The following is an 11851-nucleotide window of genomic DNA, read 5'->3' on the forward strand; positions in this document are numbered from 1 at the left end:
TTCGGTAAGAAAGCATTTCTGATGGTGCCTTGATTTGGACATTTTTGCAGCCTCAGAACTGTAAGCTTTTACCCAAAATCCCCTTTATAAAAGCCAACCCATTACTGGTATTTTTGTATTGGCAGCCTTTGGCAAACTAACAGAAATTGGTACCATGAGAGTGGGGGTGCTGTAAATGCAAATACTAAAAATGCTGGAAAGGTTTTGTAAGTGTCTAAGGGGAGGATTCCAGAGGAATTTTGAGATGCTTGATAGAAAAAGACCTAGCTTGCTTTGAAAAGACAGTTCATAAAAATATGGGCGCTGAAGATATTTCTGATGAGATCTTAGACAGAAATGATGGCTTGTTTTAAAGTTGCAGAGAATTGGCAAAGTTGACTCGCAAGGATAGATGGAAGGCAGAATTTGAAAGTGATGCACTTGTATATTTAACTGAGAAGATTTGCAAACTAAACATGGAAAATGTGGCCCAGCTTCTCCTTGCAGCTTATAGTAAAATGTGAAAGGAAAGACATAAGCTGAGAACTGAATTCCTGGGTATAAAGAAATCAGAAATTGCTGGTTTAGGAAATTCAGAGCTTCTGGAAAACAAGTCCCCAGAGGATAGTGCCCCATGTAGGACTTAACTGAACTTGGAACTAGGCAACCATTTCCTTGTTAGTTGGGATTGGAAATACAGTTATTCAGAAAGTACTTGTGGAAAATCCTATTGTCTGGTGGTTGGGACCCCTGTGAACTACATGCAAAATGAACAAGCTTTATACAAGATCTGTATGAATGAAACCACTGTCAGCCTTGACTAGATGGTATAGAAAAGGAAGAAATTGAAGGAGAAACCACTTCAAGGCCAAAATTGTGGAAGTTGAGTTCTGGACTTAAGACATCTTCTTGGGTCAAGAAAGGGATCACACCCATGTGTGTGGAAAGGGTGAGTTTGCCCTGGCATTTGAAGAGGGTGGGCCTTCCAGCCCAGTATTCAGGAAGAATGCAGCTGCCCAGGCTACAGAGAGGGTGAGGCACATTCCCTAGAGATAGTTAGTTTGCCACTCCACTTTACTGAAAGGGTTGAGCCTGTGTGCCAGAGATTATGGAGAATGTTGCTGCCACCCTACTGTACTAAGGGTTTTGAGACTGTGCTCCAGAGATCTGAGAAAATGTGACAGTCACCCCAATGTTCTTGTAGGGTGAGGCTCAGAGCTTAGCCACCACCCAGATGCTTGATGAGGGTGGAACCAAGAAGGTCATTGGGCAAGGCTGTGGAAGGGTCAGGGCCCCAGGAGGTTCTGAGGAGAAGAAATCATCTTTCTATAGATGACTCTCAGATTTTGAAGTCTAATGGAGTATGCCTTGTATGTTTTCAGAACTTTTTGGGATCCACGATGCCTGTTTTCCTTCCGATTTCTCTGTATGGCAATGGAAACAGTGATCCTGTGACTGTCTCTCCTTTGTACATTAGAGGCAGATGCCTGTTTTCTAAGTTTCATAGGTCTACACCCAGAGGGGAATTTTTACCCCAAGACAGACCACATGCCTATAACTGATTTTTATGAGATTTTGTACGTAGCATTGCAACTCAAATGATTTAAAGCATTTTGAAATATGATGATATAATGTATATATTTTGCATATCAAAAGAACATAAGTCTTTGGGATTTGGAGGGTGGCATGCAACAATTTAAAGTTGTTTTGTGAATCTGAGAAAAGATTATGCCTTCAAACTATCCATTCCTGTCCGTGCAAGATCCTTTGATTGCATTAGATTCTCTTAAGGGCCCTTGATTGGATCATTTGATTATATCACCTTTGATTGGACTATGTCAGTGAGGCGTGATCAAGGTTGTGTCTCCACCCTTTTGCTGGATCTTGTATAAACTGAGAACACACATAGAGACAGAGAAAAAAAGAGAGTTGCTGCCATTTTGACCTGGCCATGTGAGAGAGAGAGGACTCCAGATTCGTCTACAGCTGCAGAAAGACAGAGAAGCCCCAACAGGGTCAAGAAGCTTAGGTGCCTGATGGCCCACAGATGAGCTCCAGGAGAAAGAGAGAGACCGGCATACCTGTCATCTTGCCTCACCATGCAGCCGGTCTCCAGGATCTGCCAGCAGCCAACCTTCGGTGAGAAAGTATCTCTGATGGTGCCTTGATTTGGACATTTTCACAGCCTCAGATCTATAAGCTTTTACCCCACATAAATCTCCTTTATAAAAGCCAACCCATTTCTAGTATTTTTGCATTGGCAGCCTTTGCCAAAATAAGAGAGGGTGCAAGGAGACTTGAAGATGATACTGGAAGTAATATTCTATAAAAGTATCAATTTCAAGGCCTGCTGAAAAAGAACAGAACATAACCACCTTTCTAAGGCATAAAAGTTGCATACTAAGATACTGATCCAATAGGGGCTGAAAAATAAAGAAACCGTATAGTGAAGAGTAACAGAATGGGTAGGTGAAAGGCAATCCTAGGGAATTCCAAAGCAAACTATAGATGTCTGAGGCAGTTTTCTAAGCATTTTTATTTTCCTGTTAAAGGGTAGACCAATTTCATGTAATGGGGTCAGAGCAAGGTAATCCTTGGTACATAGTTGATCAGCTGAATCCAAAGGTATCAGGTCAGGGCAGGAAACAAGATTGTTATCCTTTCATTGGCGTAGCTTGGAAACTTTCTTTACTCTGAGAGAGCATGTCTCTCTGATAAGCTTGAGATCTGCTCACTTCTGAGCACTTATATTCTATTTCTATTTTAACCAAAGGAAGCCCGAACTTCTCAATAATTTGATAGCAAGTGTTTGAAGTGTTGCCTACTTATTTGTATTTAGTTCTCTTTCTTTTTAAAAAAAAAAGATTTTTTCTTAGGACTGACTGTACATTTTCTAAAAGTAGAAACTGAATTACATAGGAAAAGAGAGTTTGAATTTGAAGATTTCATAGAGCTACTGCTTCCAACCATGTGGTCATTTCAGATGGTCTAATAATGTTAGATAAAACTTCTTTATCAGTAATGCATGGAAGTCCCACAGCACTACTTTCCATATTCAACAAAACCTCTCCTTGCATAGATATGTGTGTGTAAAAACAGAATGTTCTTATAGAGGCCAGAGTTCCATAGAAGGGAATTATAGAGACAGTAGAGTCCTGTTATGCCAGGAAAAATAAAATGCAGTATGTTTCATGGAATTTCAGAACCTGATTTCAAAAGGATCACTATAAGGAGGAAATAAAATTTAGCATGGTGGACTGCTCTACAGGATATATTTGTGAGTATGTATCTATATAGAATAGTAGATAAATAAAAGAATGATGGCTTGATACAAATGATTCATGGATGCTGCTTTCAAAAGCAGGACTGCTAGAAGTATTAGCCGTATCTCTTCTAAGAAAAAAAAAAGTGGTAAACACATTTTTTTGTCTAGCCTAGGCTTTTTATATGTAAAATTAAACTTACAGCCACCCAGTGTAAAAATGAAGCTTCTAAATTTAGTAATAAGGGAAATATTAGTTTTAGGGTAGAGTATGATCGTTCCTATATGTGTTCTTGTACATGTCGATCTGGGTATCTGTTTAGATAAAGAGACATTATAAAATCATACATTCCAGAGTTGTTTGTTTCAAAAATAATGCATTACCAAATGGTTAGTTCCATCATTTTATTGGCCATCCTGATTCCAGTTATGGATTACAAGGTTGATCTGAAACACTGTCATTAACTTCTTGAAACTTTTTCATTCCTTCATGTTATACCTAAGCACAACTACACACAAACTACTTGCTTTTTTAAATGACAAGAATTTCGTGTGCTATAGCAAAAAAATCTTGTTAAAATGTAAATTGCTCCAGGTTTTTCTAAATTTTATGTGACTTACTATTTCATAAAATAAATACATTTAAATATAATATTACATTTGTAATGAAATAGTACATATAAACAGAGAATTTACTGATTGCTGAATAGGATAATGAAATAATCATGTGGAAAGGTTAGATTTAATAAAGCTCATTTATTTTCCTATCATTTTGAGAAAGATTTAATTTAAATGCTGGAGGAAACTTGATTCTATTTCTGGCATAATACCCATCTAACACAACTCATCATTAATACATTTATAAATCACTCCAGAAATATATTCTTTACATGAAATGAATTCTTGCTTTCAAATAATTATAAGGAAAAAATGTTGGAGGCAAAAATAATTATGGAAACCTAAACTTGTTCTAAAAACTTTATATTTAGATTGTAAAAGTACACAGTAATTTTTTTTTAGGCGGTACCAGGGATTGAACCCAGGATCTCTTACATAGGAAGCAGGTGCTCAACCACTTGAGCTATATCCACTTCCCCCAAAGTGCACACTAATGTTACCAAGAGGATACTGAAAAATAAAATGAATAGGTAAACTATCATGTAGTGTTAACTTAAGATAAACATAAAATATTTGAAGAAAATTAATGGAAAAATACAAGTAAAAAGCATAGGAGTTTTTAATGATATCAATCCACAAAATTATCAAAATTCTAGATAAGGAGTTAATAAATCAAAAATAGGGATAACTGTAATTCGGGATTTATGAAGTGGAAAAATTATTCATTTAAAACTTAAGGCAGGGTGTTTGTAGAAATCCTTGCCAAATATGCATTCTCCAGGAAGCACACAGTAATTTTTTGTTTGTTTGTTCTAGCCATTATTTTATTTTTAGGCCCATGGAATGTTTCCACATATAGCACCAACATGTGAAAAAAATTATTATTTTTTATTCGGAGCTTGGTGAGATTTCCCACAATTTAAATCAATTCTACATTATTTCAGTTTAGGACATTCTTTTACTGGGAGCTCTCTCTACCAAAATTCAATTGTAGTTCTATGGAATATTTGAGATTGATTTTTATTTTTACCAGTAATTGACCACTTTGGCTCTAATTTGAAGGGTATAATTTAATGGAAAATAATTTGTTGGACTTAACTCTAAACAAACTAAACTTGTGTTTATCAATTAGGGTATTTTAAGAATTTAATCTTTTTGCAATTACCAAAAATATTTACTGAAAGTTCTCAATCAAAAATGTGAAAGGGTTTCACTCTGTCACTCTATTTTATTACTAAACCATAGATGCCACATGTATCACAATGTTAAATAATGTTGGATGCACAACTACAGATATATCTTTTTAAAGCTATGGTTATTTTGGAAATTCTTTGTTCACAGACTGTGAATTGTGTTTTCTTCATTTTATCAAGTGAAAGTCCAAAGACTGCCTTTTCTCTTCTCATTTTAGAGGTATGAGAATTTTAATTTCTATTGCTCTATCTGATTTCCATCTACCAAAATTGGAAATATTTTTTTGCCTCATTATTTAATCTCCTTTATCCTTTATCCTTCATGGTTAAACTGTATATATCCCTTTACTATAATTTTAGGACTGCGTGTAATAAGCCCAGGTGGTTGGTCAATCTCATCTTTTTCCAGAAGCTGGGTTAAATGTTGTGAATTCATCTCTTTGTTTCAATGTAGATGGCATTATGAGGACATAGGGTTGTGTGATATTCCAGCAAAGTAGAGATGCGTGGTGATCCAGCAGTAATTGAGAGGGCAGCACTGGCTTATGGGTGGACATTCTGTCCCAGAATCTTAGAAAACAGGCAGCAACGTGCCAAGAACTGGGCAATGGTACAGGAGCAGAGCTCCAGTCCCTGGGACAGCATTCAACAAGGTCCCATTTCTTAAGGGTTTGGAAAAACCATACAGCTTGACAAAACAACACTATTTTGTGATCAGTTTATTCTATGTATCACACTTCCTATACTTAATTCTGTCACTAAATAACTCTGCAATTTAATTGTTAATGTTTTATATGAAATGATATTCTATAAGTATTCCATAATTTAACAAACCTGTGAATGTTTGATTTAGAATTCTAAACAACTACTTATACATGACTATCAAATAATATTTGAACAGAATCCTTCAGGGAATGTATATTTTAGTAGGAGTAAATAAGTCAGGAATAGAAATAACATTATATATATATCAATATATAGAGAGATATAGATATATATATTTCACTCCTTTTCCAGTGTCACCCAACTAATGAGTAGCCTGGGCCAGAGAACGTCCCTCTGAATCAGTCACATAGCTGAGCACAGGGCTGCTACTAATCTGTAAAGCGTCTGCTGGGAATAGAAAAAAATACATCCTTTACTCTAGGAACGAAGTCCCTTGGTGGCCCACAGCTCAGCAAACATAGTGTGAGCTGGATCTCAGGCCCCTCTCTCCCTCTGATGTGACATCCATGTAGACGGGACATCCTACATAATTGCACCTAAGGGGAAATTCTGGCTGGGCTGTTCTTTCATCTCCTTGCCCTCCAGCACTCAAGCATGTCCAAGCTCTTCTAGCTAAAAGAATCCATCCTGGTGGTCCCACCTCATCAGGATTCTACCCATGCCCAAATGTTGTATATGAATTCCTGTATCAGACCCAATTAATTCTACAGCTAGGATCCCAGGTACTGATATAATGTGTGAATAATACAGATATAGGAAGAAAGGAAGAGCAAAATGAAGAGGAGGGTTTGCAGGGATTATGCTGATATATTGGAGAATGGATAAGGTTAATTGAGAAAACTTGTGAAGTCTGAGGTGAAATTTTAAACAAGGAAGAAATGCAGTATAACAGAATGTGAACTTCCTCTTCATACAAAAGAGTTTAGGAAATATTTCCTGTTGTTACAGAGTGCAAGATGCTAAAGGAAGATCAGATTAAATGCAATAGAAAGTTCTGTATACATGTATTTTTCTAATCTTTACAGTTCCATTTTAGAGAAAAGGAAATTGAGAATCTGAGCATTTAGTTAATATGCCCAAGAGCACACAGCTAATAAGGACCTTCACTCAAGCACATGTCAGTTTGGTTTCAGAGCCCAGAGCTATTTTAATATACTCTGTCACATCAGGAGCTGTGGGAACCCCCTAAACGCTAGTGCATCGGAAATTACTTGACTTTTGGCTGTGCTTCTGACATCAATTAGGTGTTGCATACAAGACTGTTCTGCTTTTGCCAAACAAATCCATTAAAAGTTATAAAAGCAAATATGATAACCTATATATATATATACACACACACACATATATTTGAGTTGCAAAATTCACCAAAAAAAAAATGGATATGAAAATGTGCACACATAACTCCAGTTATGTGTATACATAACTCCTGCAGGGTGATGATGAGATATAAGAACTATTGTTATTAGGAGAGGGTTGGTGAGAAGTTACAGGTCAGTAAAAGATAGAGTTGACTAGTTATACTGACAGAGAAGACAGATGAAGGAAGTAGAATCTTTTCCATCCTCCTGCTTAGAAGATACAGCAGAGAACTACTGATAATCTGCATATTGTGGGAGGTGATCACAGAGCAGAGGAAACTTAAACTACATTAATGTATTCAGGGTCCAATTAGACACAGGATTGTACTGCAGATATTATAACCACTTTCTTACCTTCTTTGTTTTCAGGTTGATCATCTGAAGTCAGATTTCTCTTTCTAGAACAAGACTTTTATTTTCATCACACTAATATTCAAAAACCTCAATGAATTAAAAGTTCCAACAGAATAAAGTCCAATGTCTTTAGCCTTGCATTTAAGACCATACAGAATCTAGCCCCCCACACAAACATCACCTTATGATAAACTTTCCCTTTTGCTTAAATTAGTTTGAATTTATACTTGAAATCGAGTCCTATTAATGAATTAAGCCATTCCACTTTCATTTTGTTCCTTCCGGTGGATAAATTAAATTTCCTTGATAAAGTCCATCAGACCACACTCCCAGATATCATTATCCCCAAATTTGCATGTGTATCTAGAGCTACAACTTTACTTTCTCTGCCCCTTTCAATTACAGGGAACATTAAGTTCTTCCTATACTCCCATTCCTCCAATGTCCCAACCCCAACATTCTGAATTCTAACCCTCCTTTCTTAAGATTCTCCTTCTATTGATTTTCCCTTTTTCTCTCAAATCTTCAGTCTCTGTCTTTCATCAGCATTTCCCAATTCCAGGGTCTGCCATTCACATTATAGTCTTTATGAAAAATGCCTCCTGGAGATTTGTAGACAGAATGGTCAAATAGCATAGTCCTGCCTCTATTTCCCTCTCTATTATATCATTCTGTCATCAGCTTTCACCATGAAAGAAAGGAAGCGAGAGAGAGAGAGAGAAGAAAACAAAAGAAAGAGAAAAAGAAAGGAAAGAAGATAGGGAGGGAGGGAGGGAGGGAGGGAGGGAGGGAGGGAGGAAGGAAGGAAGGAAGGAAGGAAGGAAGGAAGGAAGGAAGGAAGGAAGGAAGGAAGGAAGGAAGGAAGGAAGGAAGGAAGGAAGGAAGGAAGGAAGGAAGGAAGGAAGGAAGGAAGGAAGGAAAGGAGGAGGGGAATAGAGAGGGAAGGAGAAGAAAAAATGGAAAGCAAGAAGTAAAGTAGGAAGGTAGGAAGGAAGGAAGAACAAGATGAGAAAGTATAGCTAGTCCTGTACAAGGAGCCCTATATTTATCCTAGTCTCCACTTCATCTCCTTCTTGTTTCTGTCCTCACTTCTCCACTGAATCCACTCTCCCCAATGTCATTAAAGATCTTAACAAATCTGATGGATTTGCTCTCTTAATCTGTTCCCAGCACTTAATACTCATTTGGCCACTCTTTTGAAAAACTCATTCCTTGGTTTCTCTGATACCATAGCATTCTTTCTTTTTTTTAGTCTTTTTTTTAAAGATTTATTTATTTATTTTCTCCCCCTTCCCCTCCTCCTGCCCTGCTATTTTTGTTTGTTTGGTTGTTTTTTTGCTGTCTGTGTTGTCTTCTCTTCTCATTTTCTCTCCTCTAGGATTCACTGGAATTTGATCCTGGAGTCCTCTGATGGGGAGAGAGGTTCCCTGTCAATTGTCCACTTCAGTTCCTGGTTTCTGCAACATTTCACTTTGACTCTCCCTTTGTCTCTCTTTTGATGCGTCATCATCTTGCTGTGTGACTCACTTGCTCAGGGCACTGGCTCACCACACAGGCACTCACCACGAGGGCACTGGCTTGCTGTGTGGGCATGCTTTCTCTTCTTCTTTTTCACCAGGAGGCACCAGAGATTGAACCCAGGTCCTCCCGTATGGTAGGCAGAAGCTCTATCATTTGAGTCACATCCGCTTCCCCCATAGCATTCTAATTTTACTCCTGCAGTCTCCTCTTTGCTAGTCTCCCTCTTAAATGGTCATGTTCCTCAGTCATCTATCTTGGACCATCTGCTTTTCTCAGTCCATGCTCTCTTCATTGACTGTCTAATCTGCTCCTATGGCTTCTTTTATGTGTTCTATGAAAAATACCCACTTTCACCTTGTTTCCAAATTGTTCACCTGAACTTGTTCCTTCTCACACAACTTCCATATGTAATACATCAGCAAGTTCTGATAATTCTCCCTCCAAAATATCTCAGATCTATTCTCTTCCCTCCATCTCCGCTGCCACCTCCTAATCCAAGTCACTATTGACCCTCATCTGGACTCCTGCTGTTGCCTTCTAGTTGATCGTACTAATTCACTCTTCTCACACTACAATTCATTCTACTCCCAAAATCAGTTTCAAATGTTAACATATATATTCCTTATTACAAAACAATTAATGATTTTCTATCAATATGAATCCATGGCCCCAAGGCCTAATGTATCAACACTTACTACTTTATCTCCTTCCACCCTTTCCTTTGTTCACTAAATTTCACTATCCTTTAACTTCCTCAAACAAGCCAAAGTTGTTCCTGACCCATGGCCTTGGCATTTGCTGTCCCTTCTACCTGGAACACTCCTCTCCCAACTCTTCAAATTGTCTTCATCAGGTGTCAGCTTCTCACGGCCCTCCTCTCATTTATCAAGGAAGCAGAAAAGCTTGTTTCCTATTGTAGATAAAGACCAGGCAAATAGTTAAGGCTGAACAAATGTTTAAATGAGATTTAGACAACATATACTACCAAGTACTGGACATCTCTACTTTGCTGTTTTATAGGCACATCCAACTCAGCTTCTACCACAAAATTGTTCTTTCTTTTGTGCTTGAATCTCAGTGAATGGCATCACCAATCACCCACTGCACAAGGTAGAAATGTACCAATCATTCCTTAGTGTTTCCTCTTCGCTCTATTGATTCCTTTTAGTTTCCATATCCAATCTGCTTTCTACCTCTTAATACCTCCAATGTTTCTCTTCTTCTCTCTAATTATATTGCTACTACTAAAACCCAGGCCACCATTTTTTCTTGCCCAGACTATGACAAACTTCTCCTACTGTTTCTGAACTTGCCTTTCTACAAACTATTTCTTCATTATCTTTCTAAAACATAGATCCAATCATTTCACTTCCCTACTTGAAATCTTTGAGTGGCTTCCCATTGTCTTTAAGATAAAATAAACTCTTTCAAATCACCTGTTGTGATTTGACCTGAGCTTAATTAACTCCATTATAATTATTTGTCTTAGTAATAATAGTCTATGAAGTTTATAGTGTATTTGTTTTCTTAAGCTTTATATAGTGTCATAATGTACATAAAATTTATTCATAAACTTAATTTTTATTCCATATTATATTTTTCCAGCTAATTAGTGCTTATACATTTTGGATCTAGGTCATTCATCATAACTGCTATATTCTATCATAAATACTTAGCCCTTTATCCATTTCTCTTGATAGAAATTTATATTGTTTCTATTTTTTCCTTATAAACAATGTGGCAATGAACATTTGTGAACATGATTATCAGTCTAAGCTTAACTCTCCAGCCTTTTCTCTCAGGTCTCTCTCTATCATACTCAAGATTCATTTCCTCAACCAGGACATGACCCTTTGCCTCCTAACCTTTGCACAAGCTACCTGTCTTTCATTCACCTAGTGCATTCTTGCATATTCTTTAGGTTCTATCTCATATGTTATGTTACTGGGAGGCCTTCTTTAAAAACTCCCAAGTTCACTTAAATTCACCTGCTATGTTTGCTCAGAGGCCCCTAGACTTTCTGTATCAAAGTCTCCATTAAATGTATTTTAATCACTAGTCCCTGAGGACAGGGGAGGAGAGACAGGCTCTTTGTAGATTACCAGCAGCCAGAATTTGGCAGATAACAAGGGTTCAACAGATGTTAAATAAATTATAAAGAACGATATTAAAAATTCAATTGAGTCTTAATAAGTCATTGAATACAAGTATATATACATTTCGTAAACTGTTTCTGGCTCTCATTAAAAGCATGTTTTTCATTAATCTTAACATATCTTTAGCTCTTTTCTCAAAGTCCTGAGTTGAATACCATCTATAACACTAATTGCTATACAAAGGCACCTGGGTTAAATAAGCCCTACCTGAATTTTAGAGACAAATTGATAATGTCCTGAGTGGATAAAACCAGGTAAGCAACACCCCTCTCAGAATTCATCCTTAGTGAGGCTTATTTTTTTATTTGGTTATTTACCCATTAAGAAAATTATAAGGAGATAAATTATTGCTCAATAAATTGAGAGAGCTTTCTAAAAATAGGAAATATCCAAAAAGGGAAGTCTTGGGAGTTGGTAAATTCATTGTCAGTGGACCCAAAATGGAAAGATCTTTTTCAGTGATCTGTACCTTTTTAAATGCCATGATTTGGTACATAGGTGAGTTGCTTATAACTAAGCACCCATATTTCCATTAAACATGTATGAGAAATGAGTCATCTTATTCTCCTCTCTCCTCCCTACACCCACCAATGACTGTAACCCAACAACTGCAAAAACCTATCCTTATTCTTCATGATTTATAATTTTGCCTGTTCTTTAAAAATGGATTCTAGCATATAATTA

The sequence above is a fragment of the Dasypus novemcinctus genome, chromosome 13, assembly GCF_030445035.2.
Source record: "Dasypus novemcinctus isolate mDasNov1 chromosome 13, mDasNov1.1.hap2, whole genome shotgun sequence".
NCBI lineage: Eukaryota > Metazoa > Chordata > Mammalia > Cingulata > Dasypodidae > Dasypus > Dasypus novemcinctus.